This window comes from Aotus nancymaae, unplaced genomic scaffold (assembly GCF_030222135.1).
Source record: "Aotus nancymaae isolate 86718 unplaced genomic scaffold, 86718_ANA_hifiasm-v0.15.2.pri h1tg000022l_1, whole genome shotgun sequence".
Classification (NCBI taxonomy): Eukaryota; Metazoa; Chordata; class Mammalia; order Primates; family Aotidae; genus Aotus; species Aotus nancymaae.
The window spans coordinates 25142632-25167701 of NW_026988435.1; the positions used below are offsets into that span (position 1 = coordinate 25142632).

Consider the following 25070-nt stretch of genomic DNA (forward strand, 5'->3'; position numbering starts at 1 on the left):
GTATTTAGAGAAAGACATTTTCACTGCAATAGTGATCATTATTATAAAATGCTTCTAAAGTCCAATCAACGTTAAATGTCAGGATCATAATGGAATATATTGTGTGCTACGTGAAAGATAAAATACATAGAGAAAATCCACTTTAAATGGTAAAAAAAAAAGAAAAAAAATTATAGCTTTTCTCTAGGAAATATTCTATAAAGGGAAATGACAAAGTTGTGCATTAAAAAGCCAAATTCAAAGAGTTGAATAAATAGTGGAATATTTTTTAATTGCTTCCTGCTTTGTTCAGTCAGTGTTTCACTGAGTATGATTAATAGCACCATTTACTATTACTAGAAAACTGAATTGGTTGGGTGCATTTGTGGCTAATACCTGAGTAATCTGTGTTTGAAGAGGCCAAGCCAGGAGGATTGCTTGAGGGCAGAAGTTCGAGACAAGTCTAGACAACATAGTGAGACCTTGTCTCTAAAAAAAATTAAAAGAAAAAAATTAGCTGGGAGTCTTGGCACAGGCATGTAATCTTTGCTTCTCAGGAGGTTAAGGTGGGAGAATTGCTTGATTCCAGGAGTTTGAGGCTGCAGTGAGCTGTGACCACACCACTGCACCGTTAAGGAAAGGTAATCAAAATGTTTGAGACCTTGCATATATCAAGAACTTTATGATATCATATTTAATATTCATATTAGTATTCTAATATAGATAATATTATTTGCAAGAGGTATGTAACTTACAATATTCACATAAACTGCTGGCTTTATTCACTGGCTCTCATTCCCCTCCTGAAAGAATAAGGTTAAAAAAATGCTGTAGGATATGTATTTGATGAAGTAACATTTGGCTGTGATACTGAACTGGAAAAAGGTACAGGAAAAATGTATGCGAAACTAAGAGATTTCAGAATATTTGTTTGTTGAATTTTTAGTCTTAGCCAAATAGTGGCTGAGCAAGCAGTAATGCATGTGAGTTCAATTGAGGTTAAAAGGGACCATATGGGTCAATGCTTGGGAGCTTAAAGACAATTCCTCTGAGAACCTGTGTGACTAGGAACCTGGAATCACACAGTTAATAGAAAAACAGAACTTTGTAAAAATGTGTTGAGAGAAGTGGAATTAGATCATATGGGGATTGTGAAGTTATGTAAATCAAAGGAACTGTTTGAGGGCCCTGCTATCTGCAGGTCATGTTGACCTTCCAGGCCAGGGGGTCTCATTAGGTATACGTGTTGTGAATAGGTTTTGAGGATTCTGAGGGAAAAGGATTTGAGGAAAACTAACTCCTCCCAGTGTTTACAGAGTCATATGAGAGGCCGAATGGTTGTAAAATACGATGAAAGCAATACATCTAGTAGGAAGGTAGAATTTTTAAAAAAGTATCTGAAGAAATAGAATCAAGGTCATTGTCAGGATGTGAGATGTGGTAGAAAGGGATGTGTTGCCCAGATGCGTCTTCAAGGAAGATCTTGCTGCTCAGTTCTAGAGAGTGCAGTCAGAAGTCGTTCCCCCTTCTGTTTCCTGGTGTTGGTTCTTATTAAATGTCATTCATACCAAATTCTATCTCAGAATCTGCTTCTGGAAGATCCAATCTGAAAAATATAAAGTTATTAAATCAAAGAATGTGTTTCAAAAAAGGAAAAAAAAAGAAAGGATAATATGTTTCCAATAGTGAGATGCAGTGCTTAAAGCGACTCTAAAATGAAGGTCGATCTTGAACAAATAATGAAATCTCCATTTGTTTATGAAGATCTCAGAAAACCTTTAGCCCTTTTCAATAGAGAAAACATTGAAACTGGAAAGAGAAGACTAAATCTAGTCTTCCAGATTCTATCCTTTGTTTAGTTAAATAAACGTGAGCCAGTCAATTATCAGTGAACCCCAATTTCTTATTTGGTAAAATAGTTCGTTATGTAGCTAATCAGAGTGCATGTTCTCTTTTTCCTTTGGATATTTATTATGCTCCAATATCCTTTGTAAATTGTACTGGAATGAGCTAGCAACTAGAAAAAAGGATAGGTATGCAATAAATAATTGAGATGCATTATTTATAAGATATGACTTTTTAAAACACCTGATCAGTAACACTTCGTTGTTTTTCAGAAAATAAAGCTGCTCCCCAAATTCCTTAATTTAACCTTTAATAATTTTGACATATTTGTCCAAGAACTTGCATAAATTAACGTTTTTCTTCTAATTGAATTTACGTCATTGGGACAAAATGGAGTTTATTTAGAAAGCAAGAGAAAACATTCCTTACCTCAATGCAATTTTTTAAAAATCCCACAAGAATTATTCTTTTAAGTTATGTATGATGGGTCACTGACATTATGATGATGCTTATAAGCTGTGTAAAACTGACTATTCCTTGCTTTTCCCTTTCAGTGTATTAGGACTGTGATTACTTTTGCACCAACCTAATACATGTGCATTTTTGTATGTTTCTCTCAGATAGACTATGAAACCTCAAAAGCAATGACTACCTGGGCTCTGTATCCCTAGCAGTTTTCAAGTGTTTGACCTATGCTAAGGACAAATATATATATAGTAAGCTAGTTATGAGTGACTTGGGTATATACTGAAATAAACATGTTCAAATTGTTCTGAGTTGAGTTACGTATTTTCTAGGATGGCAAGAGCAAATGGAGGATTATTCTCTGTTCTTACTCCAACCACAGAATGATTATAAGTAGTTTAGACCAGTAAGAACACTGGTTCATTACATATTTGTGCTAATCCTGTATTCTACTTCTATGACATTCCAACAATGTGAGCTTGTAAAAGTTTTATAAACTTCAAGGACTTTGTCTTTGCAATGGGTGTAATAATGTCTACCTAAAAATGTAGTTTTAAAAAATAAATAATGAATGCAAAGTCTTAATGTGGTATCTGGCTACTGTTAGTATACCACCACAGCATTTTTTTTTTTTTTTTTTTTTTTTTAACTAACCATGGCCCAAAAAGAGCTACCTCATGTGGTGAGTTTCCTCCAAAGTACTAGAAGATGGTGTAGCTATCAAGATCACTTTATTGATAGAATGTTGGTTTTGAGGGTGTAAGTCTTAAAGAGTTCATTCTGGCTCTCAGAATCAAGCAATGTATTAATGTTATGATGTCTGTCACATCATGGAAGCTAGGATATGGACTTCTGCACAACTCATGCATATATTTTCTTGTTAAGACTCATAAAATAAAAATAAATACTTAGCTTAATCTAATATTGATGTCAGCAGCAGCCCATCTGGAACACGATGCCAGCTGCAGTGAGGGAGGTTCAGCCAGGGCTGTGTTCTCTGGAGCTGGCAGGAGCCAGGAACAGGGAGGAGCCATGCCACCTTCTGAGTTAAAAGGGTGGGATCTCTGCCTTCCAGGGAACAGCTGTAGCTGCCCAGCTGTAGCTGCAGACCCAGGCACTCCTGTGCTTTCTGGAGCCCCAGAAGTACCCTTGCCCCAAAGTCTTGGTAATGCATGCTCCTCTTGCCTGGCCTCTCCCTGCTCCTGGTGCTCACTCCAATTTCAGAGCAAAGTGGTTGCTGAGCCTAGGCACTGTTGCTACCTGGCCAGGCGTGTACTCACTCAGGGCAGTGCTGGCTCACCAGCCCCCTGCTGCCTCAGACCCTTCTGGACTTTGGGCTTCAATGAGCACAGGAGGGAAGCCAAGTGGGGGCAGAGAATAGCTCAGCTCAGACCTACAGCAGACCCTCAGCACTAACAGCTGGGGCATCATGGATGGTAGATTGATGGTGGCAAGAAGCAGACAAGCTTCTGGGCAGAATGGGGCTGGGGCTTGAAGCCCCAACTTCAAGCCAGAGATGGCCTGAAGCCTGGGGACCGGGCTGCCAGTTCTGTGAACCAGAGTGAGAACTTATGGTGCTTTTTATGGACCCATCCAGTGCCACTCATGGACCACTCAGCATGCATTTTCTTCCTTCTGAAGCCCATAAAAACCTGGACTCAGCCAGACTTGGACAATGAAACAACCTGTTTGCAGATAGGAACTATTCACTGTGGGTTTCCTCTCTGCTAAGGGCTATGTGGATGATGGGATGTCCTGCTGGCAGAAAGGAGCTACCCACTCTGGGCCTCCCCTCCACTGAGGGCTGCAAAGACATTGGGACTACCAGTTGCAGGAAGGAGCTACCTACTTTAGGTCTCCTGAGAACTGTTCTGCTCCTCAGTGAACTTCCTCTCTGCCTTGCTGACCCTCCAGTTGTCTGCATATCTCTTCTTAATTCCTCCTGGATGTGAGATAAAAACTTGGGACCCACTGAATGGTGGGACTAAAAGAACTGAAGCACAAACAAAACTGAAACATGCTCCTTGCTCACCATACTGTGGGCAATGAGAAGGTGAGAAGAGCTGAGGCCCTTTGTGAAGTCCAGACCTAGGGGCTCCCCAAGCCAGAGCTGTGATACTCTTTTTGGGGTTCTGCAGTTCCTGGCATCTCCAAGCTTCTGGCATCACCATGTTTCTTTGTTCAGCCATGGGTGCCCTCAGTGGAAGTCACATGCAGTACATATGGTCCAGCCATGGCCATGCACGGAGCCAGCACACCCCTCACCACTCTGTACCTGGCTCGCACTTGGCAGATGTGGGATCTGAGCTGGTAATGGGAGCCGAGCTCAGCCTGTTGGGTCAAGTGGGTAGAGCAAGCCCAATGAGTGTGAGCAATACTCAGGTAGAAGGTGCTGCTGGCCACAGAGGATTATGGCTGGCGAAGAGACACTTGAAGGACCCTGTGACAGTATTTCCTGCCTTCTGTTCACTTTTAACTCCTTTCTAAGAAAGTGATTAGCAAGTCCTCCACCACGAAGTTAGATTATAATTCAGGAACGTCTTCAGGTTTCTTATTTTCTTGCTGCGTACTCATTTTATCTGCCATCAGTAGTGAGTCAGAGATTCCATTTCCTCATCTGAAATTACGGTAAGACTACCTTTACAGGAATTTGTGGGAATTAAATGAGTTCAAGATTCTTATAAAACTAGAAATAATTTATTTCATCTCTATGTTTAATATTATTATGTTATTACTGGGACCCTTACTATTGATTTTATTTACCTACATTTTCCAGCTACATAAAGCAGAAATAAAATTAAATTACATAAATTCTATATGCCAGCATGAGAAGAAGGAATGTATAATAGCAAAAGAAAATTGTATTAAAAATAAAATACCTACATTTCTACAGTCTTATCTCATTTTGTTGTGCTTTACTTTATTGTGTTTCTCTTCATTGTGTTTTGCAGGTACTGGAGTTTTTTACAAATTGAAGGTTTGCGGCAACCCTGCATCCAACCAGTATATTGACATCATTTTTTCAACACCATGTGCACACTTTTTGTCTCTGTGTTATAGTTTGGTAATTCTCTCAATATTTCAGAGTGTTTCATTATCATTATATCTGTTACAGTGATGTATGATCAGTGATCTTTGATGTTACTATTGTAATTGTTTTAGAATGCCAAGATCTGTGCCCCAAAAAATGTGACTAACATATTCAGTTAACAAAGTCCAGACAGACCAAAATTCAGGCCTCTTATGCCAAACAGTTAAACACGTTGTGAACAAAAAGAAAAGTTCTTGAAGGAAATTAAAAGTGCTACTCCAGTGAATACATGAAAAATAAGAAAGCAAAACTGCCTTTTTTGCTGATACGAAGAATGTTTGAGTGATCTGGAGAGAATGTCAAACCGGCCACATAATTTCCATAATCTAAAGCTCAATCATGAACTTGACTCTATGAATGCCGAGAGAAGTAAATAAAGCAGAGGAAAAGTTGGAAGCTAGCAGAGGTTGGGGAGGTTTAAAGTAAGAAGCCATCTCTGTAACATAAAAGCACAAAGTCAAGCAGCAAATACTGTTGTAGAAGCTGCAGCAAGTTGTTCAAAAGATCTAGCTAAGATAATTAAGATGGCCACTCTAAAAAACAAATTTTCAATGTGGATGAAGCAGCCTTCTATTACAAGAGAATGTAATCCAGGACTTTCATAGCTAGAAAGAAGTCAGTTTCTAGGCTTTAAAGCTTTAAAGAAATGGCTGGCTCTCTTGTTAGCATTAATGCAACTGATAACTAAGGCAAAGCCAATGCTTACTGACCATTCTGAAGATTCTTGGATGTTTAAGAATATACTAATTCTTAAATGGAACAACAAAACCTAGATGACATCATATCTGTTTATATCATGGCTTACTGAATATTTTAAACCCACTATTGAGACCTATTGCTCAGGATGAAAGATTTCTGTTAAAATATTACTGTTCTTTGGCAGTGCAGCCAGGCACCAAGAGCTCTGGTGGAGATGCACAAATTTAATGTTGTTGCATGCCTGCTAACACAACATCCATTTTGTAGACCGTGGACCAAGGAGTAATTTCAAATTTCCTATCTTGTTATTTAACAAATATATTATGTAAGCCTATAACTGCTGTAGCTTGCGATTTCTCTGATGGATCTGGGCAAAGTAAATTGAAAATCTTTTGAAAATAATCTGCCATTCTAGATGACATTAAAAACGTGATTCATGAGAAGAGAGCAAAATATCAACATTAGGAGGAGTTTGGAAGAAGTTAATTCCAGCTCTCATGGATAAACTTTAAGGGTTTAAGATTTTAGTGGAGGAAGAAAGTACAGATGTGGTGAACACAGTAAGATAACTAGAATAAGAAATGAAGCCTGAAGGTGTGACTGAATTACTGCAATCTCATGCTAAAAAGTTAATGAATGAGGAATTGCTTCTTATGAATTGGCCACAAAAAAAAAATGGTTTTTTGAGACGGAATCTACTCCTGGTAAAGATGCTGTGAACACTGCTGAAATGACAATGAAACTTTTAGATATTACATGACTTATTTGATAAGCAGTGGTAGGATTTGAGACGATTAGCTCTAGTGTTGAAAGAAGTTCTACTATGGGTAAAATCCCATCAAACAGCATGGAATTTTACAAAAAAAAAAAAAAAAACTTTGGTGAAAGAAACAGTCAATCAATGAAGCTGACTTCATTGTTGTCTTAGTTTATGGAATTGCCACAGCCACCTCAACCCTCAGCAACTACCATTTGCTCAGTCAGCAGCCATTGAAATACAGGCAAAAGTTTCCCTCAACAAAAAGACTGTGACTTGATGAAGGCTCAGATGATATCATTTTTTAGTAACAAATGTTTTTAAATTCAGTACTTTTTTACTATTGCCAACTAGTAGACTACATTATAGGCAAACATAGGTTTTATATGAACTGGAAAATCAAAAATAAATGAGTGATTCACTTTATTGAAATATTTGTTTTATGGTGGTGATTTGGAGTAGAACCCACAATATCTCTGAGGTATGTCTGTACCACTGCACATCTAATAGAATGGTCAAATCCAGAATATGCATAACACCAAAGGCTGGAGAGCGTGCAGGCAACAGGAATCTTACTCATTGCTGATGGGAATGTACTGGTATAGCCACTTTGGAAAACAATTTGGCAGCTTCTTACAGAAGTATTCATACCCTTAACTTATGATTCAGAAATTGAACTCCTTAATATTTACCCAAAAGAATTCAAGATATGTATATGTACACCAACATCTGCACTCTGTTTATATAATGATAGCAACTTGATTCATAATTGCCGAAACTTGGAAGCAACCAAGATTTTCTCCTGTAGATAAATGGATAAGCAAATTTTGTTACAAACCAACAATAAAATATTATTCAGCACTAAAAGAAATGTGCTACCAAGCCGTGAAAATATGTAGGAGGAACTTAGATCCTTATCACTAAGCAAAACAGGCCAATTTGAAAAGGCTACATACTATATAATGCTAACAATGTGACAGTTTGGAAAAGTGAAACTGTGCAGACAGGAAAAAGAGTAGCTTGTAAGGGTTGAAGAGAAGGGAGGGATGAATAGGTAGAGCAGAGAGGATTTTTATGACAGTGAAACTATTCTTTATGATTAAAAAAAAAATGGTGGAAAAATGTCATTATAAATTGTTCCAAACTCATTGAATGAACAATTCCAAGAATGAACCCTAATGCAAAGTATGGATTTTGAGTGATAATAATGTGTTAATGTAGGTTCATTGATTGTAACAATTGTACCACACTGTTGAGAGATGGGGATAATGGGGGAGACCACACATGTGTGGAAATGGAATATATGGGAAATCTTTACCTTCCTCTCCAACTTGAATCACAAGCATTTATGCATGAAATTTGAGAACATAAAGAGAATATACAGTCACACTATGATGCCTCCTGTCAATTACGGATATAAGGAACATGAAATATCCAATATTGAATTTGTTTTAAATGTGCTTTATTTGGATTTTGTTTTGCATTTTCTTCTATTCCATTTAAGTCAAAATTCCTTGAAGGTAATTTCTTCTACATATTAGACTTAAACCTTGTATCAATTATGTCTTCTAAAATAAAACACAGAATAAGTCAATATTCAAAAAATTTACAGTCATATTTATATTTTAAGATAGAAGCTTTTCCTTTTAGACATTTCCAAGGTGTTCTCTTCTACCATCTGTGTACCCAAATATGTGTTTAGGTTGATTATAATAAAATTCAAAATAATACAATATGACTTATCTCCCAATATGTACAACTCAAAAAATCCAGAACTATGATTAAAATATTGTTTTAAACAAGGGCTTGATGACCAACTGGAAGAAATAGTACAGTGAAAATTTCTACATGAGACATAAGTTAAACCTTAGTAAAATCTTTAAAGCACTTTCTTTTTATTTATACTATTCAAAAACATTTTCAACTTTATGGATTAATAAACATTTTAATACCTTTCATACAAAGATAGTGTATAGAATGTGTAGAAGTGTTCTGGTTTTATTTTACAAAATTTGGTTTAGTAATTTGTTTATTCTTCAATAAATTGATTAGCAAGGAGAACAAAAAAGCATAGAAAAGTTGTTTAGCTATCTACATTTATTCGTTATCTGTAAATTATAAACAGTTCAAGGACTACAGAATCTTTAATAAATCACACATATATTTTTGAAGATGTTTGATTGATTGAAACATAATAGATGTACATATTTTGTGGTATCTGTGATAATTTGATACATTCATGTAATCAAATCAGGATAATTGAGATATCCATCACCTTAAATATTTAACTTTTCTTTATGCTAGAAACATTCAAATTATTCTCCTCTAGCCATTTTGAAATGTTCAATTGATTATTGTTAACTATAGTTACTCTACTGATCTGTTGACTAAAAAAATTGAACAAAATACTAAATAAAAATATGAAATAACCAAGAAGGCATAGATTTCCTTAAAATCTGATTATTCAGTAAACTTTACTTTTATTACGTTTACAATTGCCTTATCTACATCTTGTATAGCAGCATTTTATTAATGACTCACTTTTTAAGAGTAAACCATGTACTTTAACTTTAATAGAATACATTACTCTTTCAAAGCAGGTTTGATTTGTTTATCAAACTATTCATTTAAATTAAATCAGTAATTACAACAACAAATATCACCACCAATGCCACAAAAAATGTTGATTAATGCTAATAGTTGTTTCAGTTGAGTCTGATTGAGAGAGCTCTTCTAGTCTGTAGATATTACCATGTGTAACGGCTACATTGCAATTTTTTAATGGATTATATTTTTGTATACAAAACATACTCTCCTATTTGTAATAGATTAAGTCTTCATTATTTTATTTTTACACAATTCACTATGAGTTAATGGTTTTAATGGTTCTCCCATAATTAAATAAGAATTTATAGAGGAGACATTTTTCTGTAGCAGTAAATGACATTTTTTAAAAAGAGTAGTGAATCTTCCTAAAAGTTTCTTCCCCGAGAAGACACAGAATGTACGTCCATACTTTTGTTTAATATTCTCAGTGATTCCCCCTCCTAGACATTATTATTCCCATATTACAGATGAGGAAATTGAAGGCTTATTTACTAAAAGTCCCCTGAAATAATTTGTATAAGCATTTTTTCCTATAAAGTAAATGGAATATTTTCATGACTTTATTAATGAAAACAACGAATGTACATTTCCTTTTTAGATTTATGGTCTCTACTCTTGAGCTATCCTTCTCATGTTCAATCCTGACTGCCCTTTATCTCTGAAAGATCACTGTCCCCTTTGTCAGGATCAATTATAATAAATTGTCTTTAATCTTTACGAGCTTGCATCAGTTAAGTTTTACTACTTCGGTTAGATTAAAATTGTGTCTTTATTCATGTAATACATGTAGATTTTTTTTCCAGAAATGGTTATGTTATTTTCAAGTATTACACGTTTTATTTTCTTTGAAATAGCGTATTTATGATATTTTGACAAAGAAATTTAAAGATATAAATTCAAACATAAAAGAGTAAATGAAAATATATTATTTACACTGATCTTAAAAATGTGTTTCAAAGTAAAAAGATATATTATTTGTAGTGTACAAGTGAACAGCCTTAAAAGATGGTGTAGTTTACTGGAAAGAACATAAGACTGATTATGAAACTTTTTGGATTCTGTTCTTAGTCCTACTGTTGCTTAGCTTTGGTAAGGTTTAAAATATAGTCAACTCTTCACTTACTTCTTGCATGTGAACTAAATTAAACGATTTCCCTCCTACCCATATGGTAGTATTTCTGCACAGATGCAGTTAGTAGTACATGCTGTGCAAAATCCCAGCTGTAAACTGAAAACATGGCTTTCATTTATTTTCTATTGTTTTTAAGTAGTTTTTTTTTTAAATAAGTTTAAAAAGCAAATGAAAAATAGAAAACAGAAACAATGCATTGGTTAGGTCCACAATTAGTGACGGAAGATAGAAAGGACAAGAAACAAAAAGAAACAATATGAAGACATTTAAGTGAAAAGTATGTTCAATATGGGGAAAATTCACATTTGTAAGCTTCTTAAAATACATGTTCTTCAGAAGAAATGTCCTCAAAAGAAATACTCAGTAGCCACAAATGCCCTCCAAAGTTCTATTGAAGAAAATAAGTTCTTAGAGGAAATTCTTATGCTCTGTTTTATTCCAAGGAATATATAAATCTGAAAGTGAGGTAGAGAATGTGTAGTAGCTCACATATATATCAATTGGTATTTAATTAAAGCCATGGACAATTCTGTTTTAATACTAAGTTCTAATACAGGTATGTGTAATATATATTATTTGCTAGAATTTAAGTCTTCTTATGATACATTTTTGTCTAGAATATTCTTTGGTTCCAGATTCTTATAGGCTTCTCAGTTGAGAAGTAGATTTACAATTCTTCAAGCTCAAAACCCACTTGAATATTTGAAAGGAATCAGCATTGGGGTGTATGTACTTTTGCAACATCTTGCAAAAGTAGCAAGATGTTCAACTATGCATGTTAACTGTCTAAAATAATGTCTATAAAAACTACAGAATTCAGCATCATTTTTATGATAACATTATTTTTAAAAATCTGTATGTAGGTAACTAGTTTACCACTGGTTACAGTCTATCCCATCTATGGCCTTGTCTCTATCTCTCTCTGTTAGTTGAAGTCATCTAGGTAGGTGTCCAGAGTAACAAGGTGTGACCCTTTATGTTTATTCTCATCAGTCTCATAAGTATTCTCTTTATCTAAAATAGATATCAATATTTTGTATCATGTGACATATCTTACAAGGCAATTTATTCTTTAAAAAGTCTTAGTTATATTTAAATTGCCAGTATTTCCCAGAGGAAGAATCTTACATATCCTTGTCAATGTTCAGCCTCCTTACATCAAATAATGGACAAATATTTGAATTATATAAAATGCGTATAGAAAAATTTCATTCAAAAGAAAAATTTCAGCTAATTTTAGTTATACTTCAGTCACAATGACAAAAGTTACAAAAGGCATGTTGTTATCTAAGTTACAAAAGGCATGCTGTTATCACTGAATTGCATTACATATACAGAAAGTTGCATGAGGTTATGATTTCTCTTCTGATTATCTGTAGCTGTGTAGGCAATAATCTCAAGAGTTAGTGGCACAAAAACACTTAAATACTTTGATCACTGATCTGCAATTCCAGATTATAATAAAATGCAAAATAATACAATATGACTTACCTCCCAATATGTACAACTTAAAAAATCGAGAACTATGATTAAAATATTGTTTTAAACAAGGGCTTGATGACCAACTGGCAGAAATAGTACAGTGAAAATTTTGTTGGAGGAGTTAAATTTCTGCAATGAGCATACAAGTTCAAGGTCAAAACTGCTTTCAAATACAAGAATAATTAATGATAAAGGATGATGATTTCTGCTTGTTCTGACCACCTTAGAATTAGATCTAAACAGACAAATGTTCAAATTTGGAGACACCATATTAAACTATCACTTTTCAAGAATGAACTGAGTTATACAGGGGAGATATGTGGAATAGTAACTGTGTTAATGTAAACATTTAAAGAACTTTTGTTTTGTTTTGTTTTTTAAGAAAAATGATTTGGAAAATCAAGATTCAACACAAAGTCTTCTTGCTTATAGTTTCATAAGTCACTCTCAATCGTAGGAAACTGGAATTTATCAGTGAATCAATAAATTAAGTATGTAGTAGCAAACTTGAAATTTTAAAAATGGAAGAGGGAAAGACAGAAATTGTTTTTGATTTTGTTGTTTTGTTTATAATTTTTATAATGTATATCACAAAGTGAAAACATATAATTTATACAATATAGCATATATTATTTATAGAAAATATTTCACAAAAAAGTCAATGTCTGTAAAACAGTAATTTCTCAAAGAACAGATTCTTTTAAAACCAAATTATCTCACTCAAGTATAGGATGAATTTTCATAATGAAAACAGCTGTCTGTATGAGTACTTTCACAATACAAAGTTATCAGTAGCTTTTTCCCCAAAGAGGTCAAAATAAATTGGCACCACCTGAATCAAGGTTATGACTTCCCTTGAGGCTTATTTCTGACACATTCATTTTCTATAATCTTTTTTTTTCCTGTTAGCAACTATTGTCTGCGAATTTTCTGCTTCAATATATTCCCATCTGTAAATCAAAAAATGATTTAATAATTATTTGCACTTTTTAAAACAGTCTATATTCAATTAAAATTGACTCATAATTAAATATAAATTATAGCTTTTGAATTTCTGGTTTTTCGGATGGCAGTCTACTAAGCTTTAATGATGCTGTCTGACTGGAGTTGGAAAGCAGTGAGTGTGACTGGTATTGGAGAGGAGAGAGAAAATCAGTCTCTGTGGGTTGCTATTATCCAGAAGAAATGGAGCTCTCCCAATGACCAGGCATTGCACTGAGCAGCAGGGCTTACTTGCCTCTGCTGTCACTGAAAACAGCACAGAGCATGCAACACTTTGCTCACTCCAAAACTTCATGATTTTATTCAATTTCAGGCAGCGTTGAATGCTGACTTAATAAAATAAAACCAAAACAATTTGTTGATAAGACAAAGCAGAGTTTATTTTTTATGAAGGTAAGAGTGAGCACTACCTTAATAGAGGGGAAAGAAATCTTTTTTGAGATTTTGAAGTCTGGTGTTAGATTTTCAGTGTGGGGGCTTGGTTAAGATGGGGCTAGCATCGTAATGTAGTTGCTTAGAATTGTGAACACAGGGAGGAGGGAATTTTGAGACAAGTAATTCAAAGAGTCTTGACATAAACCATTCAGTAAGTTGCTGGAATGAAAAATAAAGTCATTTGCAATTTTAATCTCCTTGAGCAAGTACTTGCTGTAATACTAAAGTTAAGTGGATGAAGTCAGTGGAGGAGGAAAAACATGTTAATGTAGACAGTAAGAGCTGTGAATGTAGATAGTCTCAGTTCTCAGCAGGGAGTCCCAACATAACAATAGCAAGACTGACGAAGCAGCAGACACCATAACAAAGAAACAACAGGCTCAATGAAAAGAAACTGTTAGACATAAAGAAACCGTTATAAGATGGGATTTTAAAATAAGCATGGCTTTAAGCATACATACATACACATACAAATAGTAACACCATAAAACAGAAATCTAATTTTTAAAATAAGATAAAGTCTCGATACACAGGTTAAAGAGTACAATGGGAATTGTTGAAAAGTAAACTAATGAGCAGGTGTGCTTAATTGAGCTTTACTCTCAAAGGGAAAAGGGACAGGAAAGCATGAAGGAGGAGGTAAGAGACTTGGGGAGATTATGTAACTCAACATCCAAATTGCAGGAGTACTAGGGAAAAAAAAAGAAAAGAAAACTGAGAAGTCAATGACATATAAATTTGTTATGACTGAGCATGTCCTAATAAGGGACTATGTTAAAGAAACTTCTCTTCCTGGGTCCACGAGGGGTGTGGTTTCAAAGGCCAGAATTTCCCAGCTTCAAACCTCATCCAGAGACCGGAGTGGTTTCAAATGTAAAGCTCTTTGTCTAGATTTCCCATGTGCTGGCCAGGTAGGGAAAGCTAGGTGGGGCTCCTTTGTCCCAAAATCTCACTGAAAGTGGGGCTCCTTTTTCCAAAATTTCGGGAAAGCTCTGGGAAGAGGGGGTTCTATAACTCCGGATTGTGAACCAAGTAGCCAATCCAGTATCAGAGTCAAAGATCAATCACTCCAGAGGAAGTTTGAAAGAACTCCTCTCATTGGACAATAATGTGAATGGGGAGGGAATAACTCAAGGGTTAAAACTTTAGCTGCTCCTACCTATATGATTCCCCGCTGCAGGCTCCCCTCTGACAACAGCGTGGGCTCTCTCTCTCTCTCCCCCTCTCTCTTTCTCTCTCTAATAAATCGCTGTTCCACAAAACTCTTTGGGTCCATGGTATTTATTCAAACGGCATTTATTGGAAATTGAAACTTGCAGCACCTCCGGGGCCCCTGTCCCCATTCTTCAGGGTTACAGAGGCCAAGAACCTCTTTGGAACTGAGAATTGGGTATGCTTGCCTGGTTACTCTAAGACAGAGTTAATCATGCATTTGTATCCTAATCAAGTAATTTTTTTTAAAATATGGAATAAAAAGAAAAAAAAAATTGTTCTTCACAGAGTATTACCCTGCTACTGAGAAAGCCAGGAAAAAAAAAAAAAAAATTAGCTACAGAATATCTTCTGAAATCATGCCATTTGATAGTCCAAGCCAGTGTCTCTTATGCAAGGTGCAGTATCTTGGGTTAGGATTGGTCCACCCCTGGAAATGATAGATGCAGGAGGCAGATAAGGAGCAGGGTCCCCCTGAAAATCTCTAACTGGCCTGAGCCATTGGAAGTTCTCCTAGCTTACAGAGGGGAGGAGTTTGGCCTCTTCAGTTTCTGAGTGTGTGACCTGGAATCAATCTGTGAGGTGGGGGGGCCTGTTAGCAGGAATCCCTCTTGCCTTGCTGGAAGTTGTTTTCTTCTTTTCCTTTTTGCTCAATAAATTTCATTCCCCTCACCCTTTGATGTGTCTGCATGCCTAACTTTTCCTAAATAATTTTATTTTCATTCTATATTAAAAACAAATTACTTGGTTGGGATAAAAATGAAGAATAACTCTGTCCTAAGACATGCTCAGATATAACTAATTTATATGTCAATTGACTCCTCATTTTTCTTTGTATATTTTTTTCTAGCACTCCTGCAATTTGGATGTTTGGTTATATAATCTCCCCAAGTCTCTTACCTCTTCCTGTATGCTTTCCAGTGCCCTTTCCTTTTGAGAGTAAAGGAGACAAGACCCTGGTTTAAGCTGAACTAAGGGACAAAGTTCTACATCAGAATAAACAGCTCTTCCTTCTTTGAGGTCATGAGTCCTGGTAAATTAATAAAAGCTTCTGAGTGACCAGAAATACTTGTGATGATAAAGTCCATGTTCTGGCCTATAAAACTTCTTCTTTTTCCTGTATTGTCTTTGCTATGACTAGCACCAAGAAAACCAATGGCACGTCACTTGCCTCCAAACTTTTCTTACCTTCTTTGACTGGACTCCAATCTGGCAGCCTTTCTAGCTTCTAGCAACAAGTCTCTCCTGCCCTTCCCAAACCATAACTCTAATCCTTTTTAGACCCCTTCTTCCCACCTACCCTCCAAAATCTAATAATTTTCTATTTTACAAATCATTTGGTGGTTTAGTAATAACATTTTCCTACCGAAGTCCATGTTTTCTTTTACCACAAAATACATAGCTATATACTTTTTATTTCCACATCTGAATATAAAACTATTTGAACAAGATACTATCAAAATGAATCCGTTTTATTTAAAGAGGTATTCATGTTTCTTCAAAGTGGTCTTTCAGAAAAATAAGTGCCACCTGTCAACTGCTCATCAAAAACGACACAAGGTAGTTATAATGCTATTGTGGCCCAGGAACCACAATTTCATCTTTGAGCAGCTAAGAAAAAAAATTTCCTTAACTGACCTTGTATTGCTAGCTTTGTTCTCTCTTTAGGTTCATAAAGACCTTTAATTATATTTAAAGAGCAAAGAGAAGCATCCTATCTTTCTCTGATACCCACCATTACAGACAGTCTTCGGGTACACCTGCTGCTTTTATTCATTATGTTTTTCAGCACTAATAGTAAAGTGTCTTCATAAACTCTATCATAGAGGTTACACACTAATGAGAATAGAGGTGCCGTGTTTTCATTTTTTCTTTATCATTGTCAAATAAAAAAACAAATCTGGACTAAGTTAAGGAGAGAGTAATTGAAATGATTTTTGCAAGAGAGGAAAGGCCTATTGCAATATGGGAGGAGAATTATTCCAATGGAAAGAACACTCTGATTATTAGATCTGCAAGCATCTTAAGGGCTAAGCAAAAAGAGTTTTTCTTTTATAGAGAGACATGAACGAACAAGGGAAGAAAGAATTAACTGTCATCAAATAAGAGATCAGAGACTATTTTACCTTGAGAACAGACTATTCTCAGGAAAAGCTGTTAAGGAGGAATTGCATGCTGGGCAACAAGGCCCTGCGAAAGAAGAGAAACTGAAACAAATTTATTGTTGGTGGTGTCGGGTTTTGTTTTAACCATCATTTTGTGTTGATTGATCAGTGGGGACAAGGAGTAAAGGTAATAATTTACAAAGAAAAAAATGATTATTTGGAGGGTCAGTATGTTTTTACAATAGGTAACAATGGGGCATCCATGAATCTATAATCTTAGTGATTTGGGAAGGGTGATTTATGGCAGCAGACCTTTCCAGGGAACATAAAAGGTTGGGGGAATTCCTTAACCTCCAATATACTAGAATCACAGGGTTCAGGTAAAATTCAACATTGTCATAAAAAGCATTGTAGATAGTCATCAAAGATACGGAAAATTTTGTCTTGAAATTTCAAAGCAAAATTTCTACAGTCACCTAGTGAAGTTATAAGTGAAACATTTAGAGGTTTCTTTTTGAGCAGGGACTGGATCTGGATGTTGCATTTATTGCTCCTCCTATGTGGCACATGCATACATTAATAAAAAGAACATTGTTTCTTAGACACTTTAAAACTGGAAGACTTCTACCCCTACAATTAGTAATATTTTTACAGAGTACCTTCCATTTGAGTTTTGTCAACATAGAATGGAATGGTCATATTTCATTTTGTCTTAGAAAATAGCTAGAATAAGTGTCCTGAGCTTTTACTTTCTCAAAATGTAAAAAAAGAGGTGAAAATTACTCCAAAGTTATATATAGACTATAATTCTAAGCAATTATAAAATATAAACTATAACTATTCTATAACAAAAATTCCAAAGTAATGCACGTCAGATTGAGTGAGGTCTGACTTCAAATGCTGATTCTGCAGTTTATTGCAGGTGTTTTGTCACTTTGGCAAGTTATTAACTTCCATGTGCCTTATTTTCTACATCTGTAAATGGATTATATCAGTACCTACTAACTTAGAAGAGGTGGAAGAGGCTAGAGCTGAAAGAGGGCTTCCTCTGGATCTGTGGTATAGGAAACATTAGATAAAATTTAATGGCTCTTCATGATTAAAATCTATCAACAAATTAGGTATAGAAAAAATATACCTCAACACAATAAAGCCCTTATTTTGCAAACCTACATCTAACATCATCCTGAATGGGGATAAGTTGAAAGCTTTTCCTCTTTGAAAGAAGGCAAGGATGCCCATTTTCATCACTTTTGCTTAAAATAGCACTGAAAGTACTAGCCAGAGCAATTAGGCAAGATAAATAAATAAAACGCATCCAGACTGAAAAAGAGGAAGTCAAATTGTTTATATTTGCAGACATCATGATCTTATATAAAAAAATCTCTGAATATCCCACTGAGAAACTGTAAGAACTAATAAACAAATTTAGTAAAGTTGCAGGATACAAAATCAATATGCAAAAATCAGTAGCATTTCTGTACACCAATTTTAAACTATCTGAAAAAGAAAACAATTCCATTCACAATAGCTACAAAAATAATCTTAAAATACTTAGAAATAAATTAATCAAGGCAGTTAAAGATCTCTACAAAGAAAACTACAAAACATTGATGAAAGAAATTGAAAAGGACACAAATAGATAGAAGGATATCTCATGTTCATGGATTGGGAGAATTGATATTGTTAAAACATTCATACTTCCAAAAGTGATTTACAGATTAAATGTAATTTCTATCAAAATACCAATAATATTTTTTCATAGAAATAGAATAAAAATCATAAAATTTGTATGGAACTATAAAATATCCTGAATATCAAAAACAATCTTAAGCAAAAAGTAAAAAGTGGAGGCATTACACTACCTGACTTAAAAATATACTAGAAATCAGTAGTAAGCAAAACAGCATGATACTGACATAAAAACAGAGAGATAGATCAATGAAAGAGAATAGAGAACCCAGAAATAAATCCATGCATTTAAAGCTAACTGGTCTTTGACAAAGATCTCCAGAACATGAACATATACAGAGAGAAGACAGAATGCTAGAAAAACTGGAAGCACATACAAATGAATAAAACTAAACCCCTTTTTCTCTTGCTTACAAAAATCAACTAAAAATCGATTAAAGACTTAAATGTAAGACCTGAAACTATGAGAATACTAGAAGAAAACATAGCAGATACACTTCATGACATTGGTATGGGCTAGAATTTTGTGGATAAGATCTCAAAAACCCAGGCAACAAAATTAAAAATAGACAATTGGTAGTATATCCAACTAAAAAATATCTTTATAGCCAACAAAGCAATCACCAGAGTGAAGATACAACTTACAGAATGAGAGAAAATATTTGCAAACTATGCATATGATAAGGGATTAATATCCAGAATATACTGTCAATTCTCCATATTCATGCATTCTGCATCTGAGGATGGGGTGAAAATATTTTTTTTGAAGTGTCTGTACTGAACATATATATATAGGCTTTTTTCTTGTCACTATTCTCTAAACAATAAAATAAAACAACTATTTACATAACATGTACATTATATTAGGTATTATAAGTCATCTAGAGATAATTTAAAATATTTAAGAGGATGTGTATAGATTATATGGAAATGCTATACCATTTTATATTACAGACTCAGAAATCCACAAACTTTGGTATACACGGGAGGTTCTAGAACCAATTCCCCACAAATACCAAGGTATTACTGTATAAGTAACTCAAACAACCCAATAGCAAGAAACAAAATATTCTTATTAAAAATGGGCAAAATATCAGAATAGACATTTCTCAATAGAATGGCCAAAATGTATATAAAAAAATTCTCAAAATTGCTAATTTTCATGGAAATGCAAATAAAATATAATGAGATAATGTCTCATCCCTGTTGAAAAGCTATTATTAAAAGACAAAAAATAACATATCCTGGCAAGCTTGTGGAAAAAAAGGGACTCTAAAACACTGAAGTGGCAAATGTAAATTAGTACACTCATTATGGAAAACAGTATGGAGGTTCCCCAAAAAATTAAAAATAGAAATACCATATGATCCAGCAATCCAACTGCTGGATATATTTCAAAATAAAAGCAAATCAGCATGTTTAAGTTCTATCTGCACTCCCATGTTTATTGAAGCACTATTCACAATAGCCCAGTGATGCAATCAATTCAAGTGTCCATCAACAGATGAATGGATGAAGAAAACATGGTGTAACTTCACAACAGCATTCTACTCAGCCATAAGAAAGAATGAAATCCTGTCATTTGCAGCAACATGGATAAACCTGTAGGACATTATGTAAGTGGAAAAAGCCAGGCACAGAAAGACAAATACCATATGACTGCATTCATGTGGAAACAAAAATAGCAGATTTTATAGAAGTAGAGAGTAGAATCGTGGTTACTAGAGGTGAGGAAGGGTAGCAGGGAGGAGAGATAGGAAAAGTCAGTCAAGGGGGAAAGAGTTGCAGTTAGGAAGAATAAAGTATGGTGTTCAATTTTATAGCAGGATGACTATAGTTAATAATGACAACATATTATAGATTTAAAATAGCTAGGAGAGAGGATTTTGAATGTTCTCACCACCAATAAATGATAAATTTCTAAGGTAATGAATATGATAATTACACTAATTTTATTACTATACATTATAGACATGTATCAAAAGATACTGTATACCATACATATACAATTATTATGTGTCAATTAATTTTAAAAAAATAAGTATATATGTAAAATGCCTTTCCTGAATGTGGATTGAAGTCCCAGGAAAACAAAATAGCAAAAAATAAGGAAGGAAAAACACTTTAATTTGGCAAATTTTATTATGAATGAATTCTGGTAAAATAAGTAATCAATACATGGTATTTCTATATATAAACTGACTGACTTTATCTGGCAAAAGTACTGCAATTCTGAATCTATTCACTTTCAGAACTCTCTCTTTGGTCTGCCCATATACCACATAAAACACTCTTACCCTCAATGATTGTTTTTTTTCATAGAACAAAAATCCAAAATCATTCTATGCTTATTTTTTAAAACTTTATACAAATATTTCTTATACTAGCACTAAAATATGTGATAAAGTTTCAAAAGCAAATCATTTTCATGATGCACCCCTAGAGTTTCCTCAACTAGCATAATAGTAACTGGGTCATTATTCCTCTGAGAACTGAAAATGAATGTTCATAAATAATTGAGTTTTTAAAAGCCATAATAACAAGGACTTTTAAATGTCACATTTACTTACCAAGTTCACCTTTTGTTCTGCCATGTAATTTTAATATATCTTTATATGTATGTACATGATTCCATTCTGTAGCATTATCTCTAAAGAATAGTAGAATTTCCATAACTTAGCCAGCAAGACAAATCTAGAGGAATCTTTGAGATTTTTATTGTGTGAGAAGGCATGGTGATTCAATGCTGGGGAATTTTTAATCTTTATGAACATCCTTGATAATAATATTACACTACTTAATAAGAGTGTCAGAAAGCAGTGGGGTGAACCTATAATCATTTAATAGCAATTAGCAAGAAAATTTTAGTGACTTACTTCTTTATTTTATGTCTTTTGTTTTTTGTTTTTGTTTTTGTTTTTTTGGCAGGGAGATTTCATTACTACAGTATAGCACATCATTTTGGCACCAATAATATGAGTTTGCTAAAAAGTAAATTGGGCCATAACACACAGAGAAAATAGGGCTATTCCAGAGCTCCATGCAATTATCTCAAGGCCCTAAGGAGAACAAATCGGAGCATCTGCTGCTAAGGGAAGAATCAGCAGTTGATGCCTACCTACATGCAGTGAAAAATCAACCAAATAATATGGGTACACATTTTCATACCGCATCCACTGAAACCTCAGCTCACTTTGTATTTAACATGGACAAAAACCACGGAGTCCAATTAACCCATCTCTGTTAAAATTGTGTGTGGCAAAGTAATAAATTTGTGATCTAGAGCCCTTAATATTGTTTACTTTAGCAACACAGCTATTTATTTTTCTGCCTTGTCTTCCAAAAAGAGTGTGGAAAAAAAAAAAGGTAAAAGAAAATGCACTCAAATTTATTTCCCCAAAGTCATTTTCTCTATTTAATGCCTATGTAGGCAACAGACACCTCCTCATCAGTTGTCATTTAAACACATATTTATTGGATGTCTATTTACAACATACTTTGTGGATAGGGAAAAGTGAAACATAGAAACCAAACCGTTACATTTTAAGCCTAATTTTTTTGTTGTTATAAATTTAAGGAGTACAAGTGCAGTTTTACTACACGGACACTTGATCCATAGCATTACTGATTTATTGTTGTAGTTCCTAACATCAATTTCAAATGCTTAAAACATGTACATACACACAGAGTTGATATTTTTTCTCTTGAATGCATGACAGGATTTCTATCTCTTAAACAACAGAATTCCAGCCTATTATCATTTTTCAGATGACTAATGCCAAAGTTCAAAGAGGTTAAGTGAATTTTCAGAATTGCAACACTAACACTAAAAGTCTCTTGTCTACATTTCAGAGAGTCTGGTTCTAGAGGCATTTCATTAATATTCTGTGCTTCAGAAATTAACAATGCCAATTTCAACAGGGTCCTAGCAAATCACATAAGTAGAAGGCTGTGCTGAGTTGAGTGACGGGTGAGCTAAAGGGTACTTGCCCTTCAAAAGGGACTAACTGCTACTCAGCTCAAGCCAACTGATTCCACCGGGTAACCACCCCAGCATTTCCAGTACTTCTGATATTTTTTCAAGAGAACCTAGAAATTCTAGTTTTAATGTGGATTCTCCCCATTATAAATGCAGACAGCTAATTTCATATTGTGAAAACACTACTTCCAACACAACAATCTGCAAGGTGGAATTTTTCTACAGTCAAACACTTTGCATGAATATGTGGGCACTTAAAATCAGAAACAGCCTTAATTCTCATTATCTCGACAAGGATAAAGATCAGAAATCTAAACTCCTGTGTGTTTTCCTGTTCCACAGGCAGAGTACCAAGAAACTTAAATCATGGTTTCAGTTTAGTATAAGTAATAAAATTCACACTAAGGAAAGTTTTCTCCATTCATTCTTATTGTCCTTTTGATTATAGAGAGGTTGCCACTAATAGTCTGTTTTTTAAATAAAGGTCAAGAAGTAAGTGCATAAATCCTGCATCTGCACTAAGGGTACTACTGGGACTATGTCAATGCTTATTAAGCATTGGGGTGACAGTGTTACTACTAAGGGTGGCTTGGGGCTATGTGTGGTCATCTTCAGTTTCACACAGGTTTTCTCTTTGACAATGAAACGACTCCAATATTAAACATGTATATGCAAAATATCTTATGATTGGAATATTTATGAAATATGTTACATTGTAGAGACTAAATTAAATTTTAGAATGATTTTAGAAGATATTAAAAATTAATGATTATATATGTTGAAAATATTGTGAAAAGTGCCGTTTTATGGTTATATTCAATGTGAGTGAAAAATAGTTTGCTTGGATTGAGACAGAAGCAAAGAAAACAATTTGTGGAGACAATGGGAATTAAATTTAGGATGAAAATGGCATTGAGGGCCGAATGCAGTGTCTCAGGCCTATAATCCCAACACTTTAAAAGGCCGAGGTGGATAGATCACAGGGTCAAGAGCTTGAGACCATCCTGGCCAACATGGTGACACCCCATCTCTACTAAAAATACAAAAATTCAAAAATTAGCTGGGCATGGTGGTGCATGCCTATAGTCCCAGCTACTCAGGAGGCTGAGGAAGGAGAATCACTTGAACTCAATAGGCAGAGGTTGCAGTGAACCGAGATCTTGCCACTGCACTCCAGCTTAGCGACAGACCGAGACTCCATCTCAAAATGTTCTCTGAAACCAAATTAGGATTAATTCACTTTTGTGCAACTGTAGGAAAAAATATAAATCTCATAGTAGCATTAAGCAGGTGGGCTTATTATAGAAATAATTTCAGTACATATTTATGTCCTCCACTTCCATCTAGACATGGTTCCTAATCTCCTTCCTTCGTGAGACTCTGTTGCCAGTAGGGAGACTAAGATAGTGGAAATACATCCATAGTCACATACTCTTTGCATTTTTAGTTTCCAAGAACACATTTCTTCAAATATAAGGAATAAAATATGTTTTACACTTGGAACAGCCAGATGAAACTTACTGTGCTTTTCCCTGCACTGAATTACATGTTTATTCCTATCACAAGCACACACCTATCCTCCGAAATAGAATTTCTAAGACTCAACTCACCTGTAAAAAATACCTCTACTTATAAAAGAAAAGATAATCGTCACAGGAATATACAGAGCTCAAACTTTGAGCAAGATATCACTGTATCAGAAACCCAGCTACAACATACAATAGCATTGTGATATTAGATAATTTACTGCACCTCTCTGCTTCACTGCAAAATATCAGTGACGACGGTGCCCTGCAGAGTTGTTGTGGGTGTAGCAGCATTCTGAATCTGAATTGTGTTTCTCCTAGGGACTTAATGTACCTGGGTATATTTAGGGCTAAAGCTCTTTAAAATGGCTGAATGAATAAAAAATATACCATTATCAGTCAAAATATCCTACTGCAAATTAGATTAAATGTACTAACTTGAGTAGTAAATAAAATCATTGGAAAGATAATAGAAAGATCACAGAATGATGGAAATCTGAGAGAAATCTAGAAATAAAAGCTAATCTGGAAAGTGGTTCAGTAGTAAGAAGCAAATCTAAGGACACATTACAGAAACAATTGGTTGAGAAGTCATGTCAGTTACATTGCTGTGGAATACCTGATATTGCCATTACTGACCTCATGGTACCACCATTTTTGTTGTGCACATCCAATTTATTGAAACTTGGTCAGATGTCCAAATGAGATTAGCTGAGCTCTTGTAATTCCGTAGTAAGACAGCAAGAATCCTGCTCTCCTTAAGACTTACATAACAGAAATACTACTAAAGTAGGAAGAGTAAAGGCAATACAAAAAAAAAAGCAACATTTACAATGACGTTGTGTAATATGATAATATTTTTTATTATAAATATATTTATATGCTAAAATATATACTAAAACGGCAACTGTTCCAATTGGATTATAAGACTCTAAATGAATTTATTTACTTGTTTGTTCTCTGTTTGTTTGTATCTTTGTATTTTAATAAAAATAAATAATTGGATTAAATTATAAAAGAAAAGATGATAATTTATTGTTTTAGTTTATTCATTCACTCATT

At 34.5% G+C, this 25070-nt stretch overlaps 1 long non-coding RNA gene across 1 annotated transcript in view; it reads right to left on the reverse strand.

The window, feature by feature from the left end:
- Positions 1-52: 52 nt before the first annotated feature.
- The window catches only part of LOC105732780 (uncharacterized), a 150269-nt gene continuing 125251 nt past the window's right edge, over positions 53-25070 (reverse strand). Inside the window, exon 3 of the long non-coding RNA XR_010343900.1 lies at positions 53-1585. This is a non-coding gene — a long non-coding RNA (uncharacterized LOC105732780). The remainder of the gene's footprint in view (positions 1586-25070) is intronic.